This window comes from Siniperca chuatsi, linkage group LG18 (genome assembly GCF_020085105.1).
Source record: "Siniperca chuatsi isolate FFG_IHB_CAS linkage group LG18, ASM2008510v1, whole genome shotgun sequence".
Classification (NCBI taxonomy): Eukaryota; Metazoa; Chordata; class Actinopteri; order Centrarchiformes; family Sinipercidae; genus Siniperca; species Siniperca chuatsi.
Window position 1 is genome coordinate 827,227 of NC_058059.1, and position 11,757 is coordinate 838,983.

Genomic DNA, 11,757 nt, shown 5'->3' on the forward strand with positions numbered 1-11,757 from the left:
GTGCAGCAGGTTCAGGTACAGGTTCAGGTGCAGGTTCAGGTGCAGCAGGTGCAGGTACAGGTGCAGATTCAGGTGCAGGTACAGGTTCAGGTACAGGTGCAGGTGCAGCAGGTGCAGGTACAGGTTCAGGTGCAGCAGGTTCAGGTACAGGTGCAGGTGCAGGTACAGGTGCAGCAGGTGCAGGTACAGGTTCAGGTACAGGTTCGGGTGCAGGTACAGGTGCAGCAGGTGCAGGTACAGGTGCAGGTACAGGTTCAGGTGCAGCAGGTACAGATTCAGGTGCAGGTTCAGGTGCAGGTTCAGGTACAGGTTCAGGTGCAGGTGCAGGTGCACTTGAGTACAGTTTTGAGGTACTTTGGTATTTTCATCTCATGATAATTTCTACTTCTTCACGTCTCAGAGGGAAATATTTTCCTTTTCGCTGCGCGACGTTGATCTGACAGCTTCAGATTATTAACACAAAGTATAATCTGCTAATAAATGATGATATATTTATAGATTAAGCCGCCCAGCAGAATATAAAGTGATTAAACTGAGCTCCACCTTCAGCAGCTGCAGCATTAAAGTGACGAACACATTAATGCATCAATAATTATAATCCAGTACTATAATATATATTATTCTGCAGAGTGAGTATTTTTACTTTGGTATATTTTGATGCCAATACTTTTCTACTTTTACTTCAGTAAAATTTAATTTCCTTGTAACAGAGTTTTTCTGCACTGAGGTTTTAGTACTTTTAGTTATTTTGTTTATTGACTAAAATATGAAGATACAAACATCTAAAATACCAAACAATATTTACACACATCTTCTGTACAAGAAACACTTCTGTCAGCACATTAATAAAATTATCAATCAACATGATCGATCCGACGTAAAGACTCCCCTTCTGTGCCTGAACATCGGGAATTCAGATCTCACCTGAGATTAATAAATGCAGTCAAAAATGATCAACTATTTTATTATCAATTAATTAATTGATTATTAATGAATTGTAATTTTTTAAGGAAAACATGCCAGAAATTCTCTGGAGACAGTTCCTTCAGTGTCTCGGATCTTTTGTTTCTCTCTGTTTTATATTTCTACATGTTTTAATTCTCAATAAACTAAATCTCTGCTTGTCAGACAAAACATGGACATTTTATAGAAATAATGGTTAATTAATTAATTAATTAATTGATTAAAGTAATTGGCAGATGAAAGCGTAGCTCCAGCGTGTCACGTTCAGGAGCAGCTGCTGGCAGAAATATAATATTCAGAAGTGTGTTTTCATCAGTGTTTAATCGCCTGAAAATAAGAGTCGTCGTGTTTTCGTCACCTTAGAATCAGTGTTTATATCTACGGAGGGAGCGGGTCCCCTTCCACGGAGGCCGCCATGTTGCACCGCCATGTTTCTACAGTAGCCCAGAACGGACAAACCAAACACCGGCTCTAGATTGGGCCTGTCGCGTTTTTCTCGGCCACCGTAGTTTCTCCTGCGCGCCTGGAAGGGCAGGGTGAGGCGAGCGGTGTTCACATGGTTGCAAACTGCAGTTTCACCACTAGATGCCACTAAATCCTCCACACCAGACCTTTAACACAAAGTCATCTTTTGAATAAAACCTTTTCATACAGTTGTGTTTGTTTTCAACTCAAAAATAAAGCAGCAGAAAAAGAAACAAACGGCAGCTCGAGTCCCAGAAGACGAAGGTTGAGGACGAGAAGCTGGTCCTGAAAAATGTCCGTTTCAAACCAAACAGCGATGAAAATGACAGTCTGTCTTCTTTTTTTGTTTGTTTTTGCAATTCATTTATTAACACTCATTGAGCTGACAGTATTTGCACAGTGTAAATAAGGTTTTATTGTTTAGAGAGAACATAAAATATGATTTGTACTCACAGGTTTGGTTAGGAAAATGGCCGACACAGCAGTCTTACAGTTTGGCTAACTAGCTAGCCTAGTTTCCAGTTAAATACAAACTTTACAGCACGATGGGTCCCAAATAAAGAGTATGTGGGCTTGTTGAACATCAGCGTTGACTTTAACCGAACGTGAGTCTCCCAGCCCTCAAATGTCAGTCAACCGTTGCCATGGAAACGCACACCAATATGTCCTAAAACTGATCATGTGTTGTGTGTTTTAAACACACTGATGTTTGAGGAGGATCCAGGTGGAGTTAACAAGCCCTCACTACACCTGCCAATCCTTCACCACCACCCTGAGCTCTCTCTCTACACCCGCCGATCCTTCACCACCACCCTGAGCTCTCTCTCTACACCCGCTGATCCTTCACCACCACCCTGAGTCCTCACTACACCCGCCGATCCTTCACCAACACCCTGAGCTCTCTCTCTACACCCGCCGATCCTTCACCACCACCCTGAGTCCTCACTACACCCGCCGATCCTTCACCACCACCCTGAGCTCTCTCTACACCCGCCGATCCTTCACCACCACCCTGAGCTCTCTCTCTACACCCGCCGATCCTTCACCACCACCCTGAGCTCTCTCTACACCCGCCGATCCTTCACCACCACCCTGAGCTCTCTCTCTACACCCGCCGATCCTTCACCACCACCCTGAGCTCTCTCACTACACCCGCCGATCCTTCACCACCACCCTGAGCTCTCTCTCCACCCGCCGATCCTTCACCACCACCCTGAGCTCTCTCTCTACACCCGCCGATCCTTCACCACCACCCTGAGCTCTCTCTACACCCGCCGATCCTTCACCACCACCCTGAGCTCTCTCTCTACACCCGCCGATCCTTCACCACCACCCTGAGCTCTCTCACTACACCCGCCGATCCTTCACCACCACCCTGAGCTCTCTCTCCACCCGCCGATCCTTCACCACCACCCTGAGCTCTCTCTCTACACCCGCCGATCCTTCACCACCACCCTGAGCTCTCTCTACACCCGCCGATCCTTCACCACCACCCTGAGCTCTCTCTCTACACCCGCCGATCCTTCACCACCACCCTGAGCTCTCTCACTACACCCGCCGATCCTTCACCACCACCCTGAGCTCTCTCTCCACCCGCCGATCCTTCACCACCACCCTGAGCTCTCTCTCTACACCCGCCGATCCTTCACCACCACCCTGAGCTCTCTCTCTACACCCGCCGATCCTTCACCACCACCCTGAGCTCTCTCTCTACACCCGCCGATCCTTCACCACCACCCTGAGCTCTCTCTCTACACCCGCCGATCCTTCACCACCACCCTGAGCTCTCTCTACATGCTGGGAGATCAGATAAACCAGTGTCCCTTTATTAACCAATAAACCATCATAAGCAGAGCTTCATTATCAATTCACCTGTCGACTATGGTTTTATTTATTAGATTAACTGCAGTGGTGGAGAAATTTTGAATCCCTTTGTTGTTTTTCCAGAAACAGTGAGATTTTAATATGCTGAGTCTTTAAAAGGCCATCATGTGTAATTTGTGTGTAATGATAAAGTCCTCCTCAGGTGATTAAAACCTCCAGAGTGCATGAAATGACCCAGGTGTCTTCACATGCAGCCTGAGTTTACTACAATAGCAAACACAGAAAAGCAGCAAATCCTCACATCTGAGAAGCTGGAACTAACACGTTTGATTTGATTACTGAGAGAGAAACAAGAGAAAACACTGTATTTAATGAGAATTTAGTGCAGACAATGAAGACACCCAGAAAGTGACTGCAAACAAAATAAATGCAGCTTTATTCTTGTTGTTTGCAGCCCCGATGAATAGAAATAACAGTAAAACATGGTGCAACATCCTAAAATGTGTGTTTAGAGACAATAGCTTCCGATAAAGCAGCAGCAGCTAGAACATTTGATTAAAAAGCTTTTCTTAAGTGTGTATGTCGGAGTGAAAGTGAAGGATTTTTTGTTTTATCTTTCACTTAAATCCAAAATGTTAGCAGTTTGAGAGAAACAGGCCCGGATTAGACCTTCAGGGTCTCAGAACAGCATCAGCTGCTGTCTGCTGGTGTGAATGCAACCTGTTAGCAGCGTCGCAGCCTGCTGCTCTACCTGTTGACTCTCCACTAAATCTGTTCCTGTTTGCCGGCGTGACTAATGTGTTAGCATTAGCCGATCTTTATAAAGAGCCCATTGACAGGCTCTCAGTTGACCATGTACTACAAGAGATTACACACAAGGACATGTGTCACAGGGGGCTGCTGCTCCCACAGACATGAATGGCGGTCTTATCTCCCTCTAACCCGCCTGGAGTCCTGTGATAAGGAGCGCCTTGGGATCCTCCATTATGAGAAGCTAACGGGCCACGCAGCAGCAGCAGCAGCAGCAGCAGCAGCCTCCTCCTCTCTCGCTGCTTCCTCCCTTTAAACACACATTCATGCTTGAGTGGAAACATTGTGCGAGCCGGCGCCCTGAATGCACCACGATCTGACAGAATGTAATTCATTCCTGCAGCACCGCGCTGCTCACTGAGTGCAATAATCAGCGGCCCATAGGGTATGGAAATAAAGTCAGTGTTAATTGCTCTGTCTGCTTGAGCAAGTTAATGACAACTTATGTGAATCATTAACTGAAGCCCGGGCTGTGTGGGGTCTTAAAGCAGGTGCTCCTCCAGAGGAAGACCTCACCTGCTGGCTGGGTGTTTGAACACAGACTCATGAACGTGGATCATCTGATGGAGGAGATATAATCTGTTATCAGCAGGTCCCTCAGCTCTGGGTGCTAACCTCCTTCAAGTATTTATTCGGAGATAATCTCCTTTAATGATGTTTCACCTCCCTGCCTGTGTCTCAGGAGCGTCTCCTGTATACTGGCTTATGAACAGGTGTCCTCGCATGGCAGAGACTTACAGCAAACACAGTAACCGCATATTAAATGCTAATCCCACGCAGTGTGTGTGTGATCGTGTCTCTACAGTACAGCTTCACCGACACTGTGCAGTTTTATTCATCCTGTAACTTTAACGTTCCCGCTGTTCGGATCAGCTGACGTGGAGCTCACACTGAACATAAGCAAAGTGTATTCAAACAAAATGGCTGCGTCCTCAAGAAAGTTGACAAAAAGACAGAAAGGCAGCGTTACTTTGTGTAACTATGAACAGAAAGTAGATGGAGCTGCAGATACAAACAGTCTAATCAACAAGCTCACTTCAGTTTCTAACAGATCTTTTGACTGCAGCCATGTTGGGAATCGGACCGTGGAACAGCTCAGACCAAAATGTCCGACCTGCCAGAAATCCAGCTGATCGTCTGAGCGACACATCGTTAATTCATCAGGTCAGACGCCGTGACCTCAAACTGCACGGCGAACGACCACCCATGTGGCAGAAAGTCGTCCTGATTCTGAACTTGGTCGGGGGGGGGGGCTAAAATCCAGGAGTACCTAGCTGCAGACACAAAATGGCGGACCTCCGCAAGAGCATCTCCGCAGTTGACAGGAAATCACATGACCTCAGCAGTGGAAGTTGGTCTTCTTCGGGCCGTTTTTGCGCGGCGGGCCGTACTGTAAAACACAACTTTAGAACTTTATTCACTGATTTTGGTGAAAATAGTGATATGGCACTGAATTTGAATCTGAATTTACTGTTTATCACACCTCAAATAAGAATTAGGTCAGAAAGAAACGCTAGACGCCGCCGGAGCGAGTGTTTCTGGGATCCAGGCCTCACTGCTTACAAAACACAACAGCTGTATTCACTGATTTTGGATGTGGATCACGTTTTGTGGAGAAAATATTTTCTGGTTTTCCCTCCGAAGAGTCTGCCCGGCTTTAAGGTTGGGCGAGACGTGATGAATCCCTCCAACGGTCTGATGCCGTCGCACTGGAGGTCTTCTTCTCCCTCAGCTGCTCCAATAACACGGATAATAAAGTCAAATACAAGCTAATATCACCAAGTTGTAATGAATGTGTTAAGGCCCTGGATCAGATCTAGAAGATCTTTAGTTGAAAGCTACTGTTCTTCTTCTGGATGTTGAGGCAGATTTAGAGACCTGAAGGAGGAAGACAGATTGTGCGAGCTGTGAGATTTGGGATCATTATTTAATAAATGTTTTTGTCCGTGAATGAAGTTCTGAGTATCTGATTGTGAGAGTTTAAGTTGTTTCTCTGTTTTTGGACTTCTGACTTTTCTGAACTTCTGGTGTCTTGTAAGCAGACTGCGTATAGTTGTTTGTATTACACAATAAGGACGCATCATGTAATGTTTAAGAAGTGGTGTTGGCTTCTTAAATGTCTCCCTCATAGTGCTGTTATCTCCGCCCACCTGCCTGTAACTCAGGCAGGTAAATCCAAGTAGCTTTTTACGTGAAAGCGCTTCAGCTCAGTTCTGCCACAACAAGCGTTGAGTCATGTTGTTCACACGAAAAGTGACAGAAGTAGTTGTGTGAAGAATGAAAAAGAAAGCTAAGAGAGAAGTTCAACCAGCTGACCAATCACAGCGTTAAGTGGGTGTGATGTCAGAAAGTTACAGAAATTGTTGCCCCCCCCAGGGAGGAGGTTTTAAACGCCGCTCTACCTTCTGACAATCACTTTGAAGCAGACTGAGGCCGTAACTGTCTCAGAGTGAAGCAGAGACAAACTATTATGATTAATTATAAGGCTGAAGTCGGTCGTGGCCCTCCTGAAGGATGGACGCTGGTGAAATGCTGGCTGTTATTTCTCCTGCCGGGGGGGGGGGGAGCGAGGCTGGGCTAAGTAATGACAAAATGAGCACCTTCAGTAGACTCTGGCAATGAAAAACCCTGCCCTCATCACCCAAGTCTTTTGTTCTGAATTTTATTAGCACTAGCCACGCTAAAATAACCTGTTAACACGTATCATAGTGCAGCAATAATAACCTCCTCAATCATATTTTAAAAGTCACGTCAAGGCGGCCCGGCGTAATTCATCTCTATGCAAATATCTCGGTGTCAGCCCATTAGTGTGTTGCTACAGGGGTTTTATTAAAATGCATTCTTCCCCACTCTCTTCGTACTCAGGACTTATAAAACAGGAGCCCTGTTGCACAAGAATTATAGCAACTATTAGGGAAACATATGGACAGCGTGCACTCTGCAAATAAAAAGCAACAGATAAAGTGGCAGGGTCACGGTGGGGAGCAAACACTTAGGAAATGGCAGTGAAGTAATAGATTGTGCCCGGCTGTCTGACGCAGACCTGGAAATCAAAGCCTGATTATACATTCATTTAGGTGGGGGCTCCCTGGTACCACCCCCCCCACCACCACCACCACAGAGTGTTTCAGTGTTATAAATTGAGACAACACTAAAAAGGTAATAAACTGCATTAGGCCTTTAATGAAATTAGAACAATGGAGACGGATTCCTTCACTGAGGAGGCGTGCTGTGTATTAATGCTTATACAGCTGCTGTGCTGCATGTGAGAACGAATATACTGCATTATCATGTGTTTTTATGACACCTGATGTCATTTTAATCCTTGATTATAAACGCAGTGTTCACAGCAGACAGGCTGTGCTGTTCAGACAACCCTGTATGTATAATTACATATACAACATATAGTCTGCAACGGCAAATATGTCGTGAAGGAAACGTAACGCCACCTGTCTGCTGCCGAGCAGCTCGTGTTCAGCGGCTTTTCTGCAGCTTCTTCTTCTCTGGAAGCGACGCTCTGAGAGCTGAGAGGGAACCAGGACAGCAGCAGATGAACGGCAAGCTGAAAGTGAAGCCGAGCTAGGTATGGATAGGGTTAGGTAACAAACACTTGGATGAGGTCATAGTATGGTACTTTGATTGAAACTCTGTGATGGGACGTGAACTCTGGTCTCCTGCATGAAAGTCAGATGTGCTACGTCCGTCCACCACCCGACTTCCACCTCTCTACATGAAGGACACACTACTTCCTGTACTGGCACTGACCATTGGCACTGGTTGTAAATCGTGAAGTGTGGAATGGTTCAATATGGACGTAATTTCGAGAATACTGGGCTGGACCTGTAGTAGTAAAATGCACTTGCTGTTACCGCCAGTAACCACGGGTGTCTCCACATCAGCCAGGACTGAAATCTTCAGTCTTCAGTCTTTAAAAACACAGATATATAGTTTCATGTTTAAAAAGGCTCAGTACTTGCTCGCTGTAGTTTTTATCAGACTAACAGGAGGAAACAGTGGTGTGAAAAAGTGTTTGCCCCCTTCCTGATTTCTTATTTTTTTGCATGTTTGTCACACTTAAATGTTTCAGATCATCAAACTAATTTAAATATTAGTCAAAGATAACACAAGTAAACACAAAATGCAGTTTTTAAATGAAGGTTGTTATTATTAAGGGAAAACAAAATCCAAACCTACATGGCCCTGTGTGAAAAAGTGATCGCCCCCTAAACCTAATAACTGGTTGCTCCACCTTTAGCAGCAACAACTGCAATCAAGCGTTTGCGATAACTTGCAGTGAGTCTTTTACAGCGCTGTGGAGGAGTTTCGGCCCACTCATCTTTGCAGAATTGTTGTAATTCAGCCACATAACACCACATTTCAGAAAAAGAGCATCATACCAACAGTAAAATATGATAGTGTGATGGTCTGGGGCTGTTTTGCTGCTTCAGGACCTGGAAGACTTGCTGTGATAAATGGAACCATGAATTCTGCTGTCGACCAAAAACTGCTGAAGGAGAAAGTCCGGCCATCTGTTCGTGACCTCAAGCTGAAGCGAACTTGGGTTCTGCAGCAGGACAATGATCCAAAACACACCAGCAAGTCCACCTCTGAATGGCTGAAGAAGAACAAAATGGAGACTTTGGAGCGGCCTAGTCAAAGTCCTGACCTGAATCCTATTGCGATGCTGTGGCATGACCTGAAAAAGGCAGTTCATGCTCGAAAACCCTCCAATGTGGCTGAATTACAACATTTCTGCAAAGATGAGTGGGCCAAAACTCCTCCACAGCGCTGTAAAAGACTCACTGCAAGTTATCGCAAACGCTTGACTGCAGTTGTTGCTGCTAAGGGTGGAGCAACCAGTTATTAGGTTTAGGGGGCAATCACTTGGGAACTATTTCCAGCGGCGGATGAATCCACATGTGGTGCTGTAGTGAGTGTTTGGGGCAGCAGGACGGTGTGTGTGGGGCTGAGTCAGAATAAACTACAGTGTGTGTGTTCACGGTGATGAAGGAACATGTCGCCCAGTGCGACAGAGCGGCTCACCGATGTGTTTTTGGACAACAGTGGCGCTCTATGGCTCAGAGGAAGAAGACACATCAGGCTTTTTGCAGTATAACGTGCAGGTCCTCGCTGTTAAACACATAGAGACATCAGGACTCACCTTCTACCAACAGTGAAGTGCTGCCGGGACTGATGAGCCCCCACCCTCCTGATTATCTGTCATTTGACGGTTTATCAAAGTCAGAGGATCCTGTCATGCTTGTGTGAACGGAGGATTTTTCTATTTTATGGAGTCATTAATTTCACATGGATCATTAGCCTCCTCACAGATCCCTGTTTTGACGAATGCAGCTGGTGAATTATGCACACAATGTGCTTCCTCCTCCTCCAGCCCACCACTGAATGCATCACATGATAAACAGGGAGAGCCCCAGCACATTACCCAAATGTGTTTTAGGGGGTGTCCGTCACTCCATTACAGAGAGGAGGGCTCACTTACTACAGAGACCGCATGACACATGTGACCGTCGACTGTCGGAGCATCTGAGGGAAACAACATTAAATATAACGCGCAGAGATGAAAAATGAAGCACGGCTTCACATCCTTCACATGAAATGTCTCAACAGGAAACCATATCATGTGGTAGGAATAGGGAAGAAGTGACATTTAAGATGGGTTTATATATAACAAACACATTCTTTAGCTGTAATGGTGAAGTTTCAACCTTCAGGGGAAAGCCGGACACATTAATGACCCGGCTTAAAAATAACCGTCCTCGTTTTTAAACGGCTCTTCAACGGAATAACAGAGATGATTCATTTTGTCCACAGTCGCACAAACACATGACAAACTGTCTCTCGGCTGTTTGGTTCGAGAGTCGCTGAGTTTTATTAGTTTGAATTCATCTTCAAAGTGACGCCACAGAGTAGGAGGTTATTCTGATGTGCTGAATACAGTCAAAATACAGAAATAGCGTTATGGAAAAACTCGCACCAGCATTTAAACGGGGACATTTCACATTCATTTCAATGGAAAGTAGCAAGCACCACAACAATGTGAGTTCAAAGGTTTAATACAAATGAGGAAGTACTGGATGTTGATGGATGGATGTGAGGAAGGTGGAGGAGGAAGTTGTCCGTTTAGGCCGGTCTGGGCCGGACTCAGGGTGGGGGATCTGTCTCAGGTGTGGTGGAGCAGCTCTCCGGCCCTCCGGCCGCTCAGAGGTCAGCTCGGTCACACTTTGCTGTTTGCCATAGTTGAATTTCAAAAATGAGCTCAGTTTAACTTCCGTCCTGTGAGCGAGTCCATTGATCGTGTCGAAACATTTCTCAGTTTTAAATGCTGCTGCGATGAGTTCTGACAGGAACAGACTGAAGTGTGTGAACTTTGTTCTGTTAGCAACCGAGTTAACGAGTTTATCTGACAGTTAGCACGCTCAAGCTAGCTAAAAGTCAATTAGCAAAATGGAAATTCATATAAAATGCAGCACAACAAGTAAATGATTAATGGACTTAAAACCACCAGAAATAAAGTTGAACATTTCTGGTTAGATGACGGGACGTTGGAGTTTGATTTGCTGTAATTCGCTGCAGCATTGCTATCAGAATACGGTTGATAATTTGGGTGAACTGCGCCTTTTAGTGAAGTATTTCTAAAGTACCTGTGTTATGAGTCCGTCCCCGAGTTGCAGGGAGCCAAGCAGAGGTCATGATTGTAACTTTAACAAATAACAGTCAGTGAGAGGAAAGCGTATTGATATTTAAATTGGATTGTTCTTTGTGTCTGTCGAAGCTTTCGTTGGGATTTCTTCGGTGACCTTGTTGTCTCCGCCGGACGCTTGCTCCGCCTGATCCGACCTGCCCCGCCTGTTGTTTGGTTTATTGACTGACCGCAGACACACTGCTGCACCTCCATTGGCTCAAATGGGTTTTCATTTTTTATTGGCAGGCCGGTGACGGGTTGTTTTGTTGAGGCTCTTTACACTTTAACAGCTCGGCGGTATCAAAACGTGTTTTACTAGCTGCTGTAAAATCAAACAAAATGAAATAAAATCAAAGCAGACGTGCAGCCGGCTGTGCTCAGCAAAAACAAGTCAAGGATTTGGAGGAAAGTGCGTTTATGTAGTGCTTATTCATGCTGGGGAAACCTTCATCCTTGTTAAAGTAATTACAGAACAAGTCAAACAAGCCAGGAGAGCAAGGTTTGCTGTGACGAAGCAGCAGGCGGAGGTTACGTGTCGACGTGCAGGGCGAGATGTTTGACCAGCTGATACCAGTCCTCCTTTAGTAACGGGGTTTCCACGATCTTGAACCAAATCACAACAAGTAAACAGAGACACAGCAGATGACATTGTATATGACGGGTTAGGGACACAGAAGTTATTAAAGAATTGTAAAAATGCGTATGATGAGTTTTTAGCTTAAAGAAAACTGTGACAAGTCAGTTTAAAATGGATTTCCAAGGTTGAAAACAAGTTCTCATATTTATGGTTCAAACCAGAGCACATTAAATATCAGGATCAACCCGGGCTGAAGGATCTGGATCGTCGCTACTGTCATGAGGTTTCTAATAACCTTCAGTGTAATAACTAGGCCCTGTTTTTAAAGAAACACCTGTTTCTGCCTGCGTACCTGCGTACAGAACTGCGTTTAAATGGAGTGTGCTCGTCACAACGTTTACACGATATTTATATG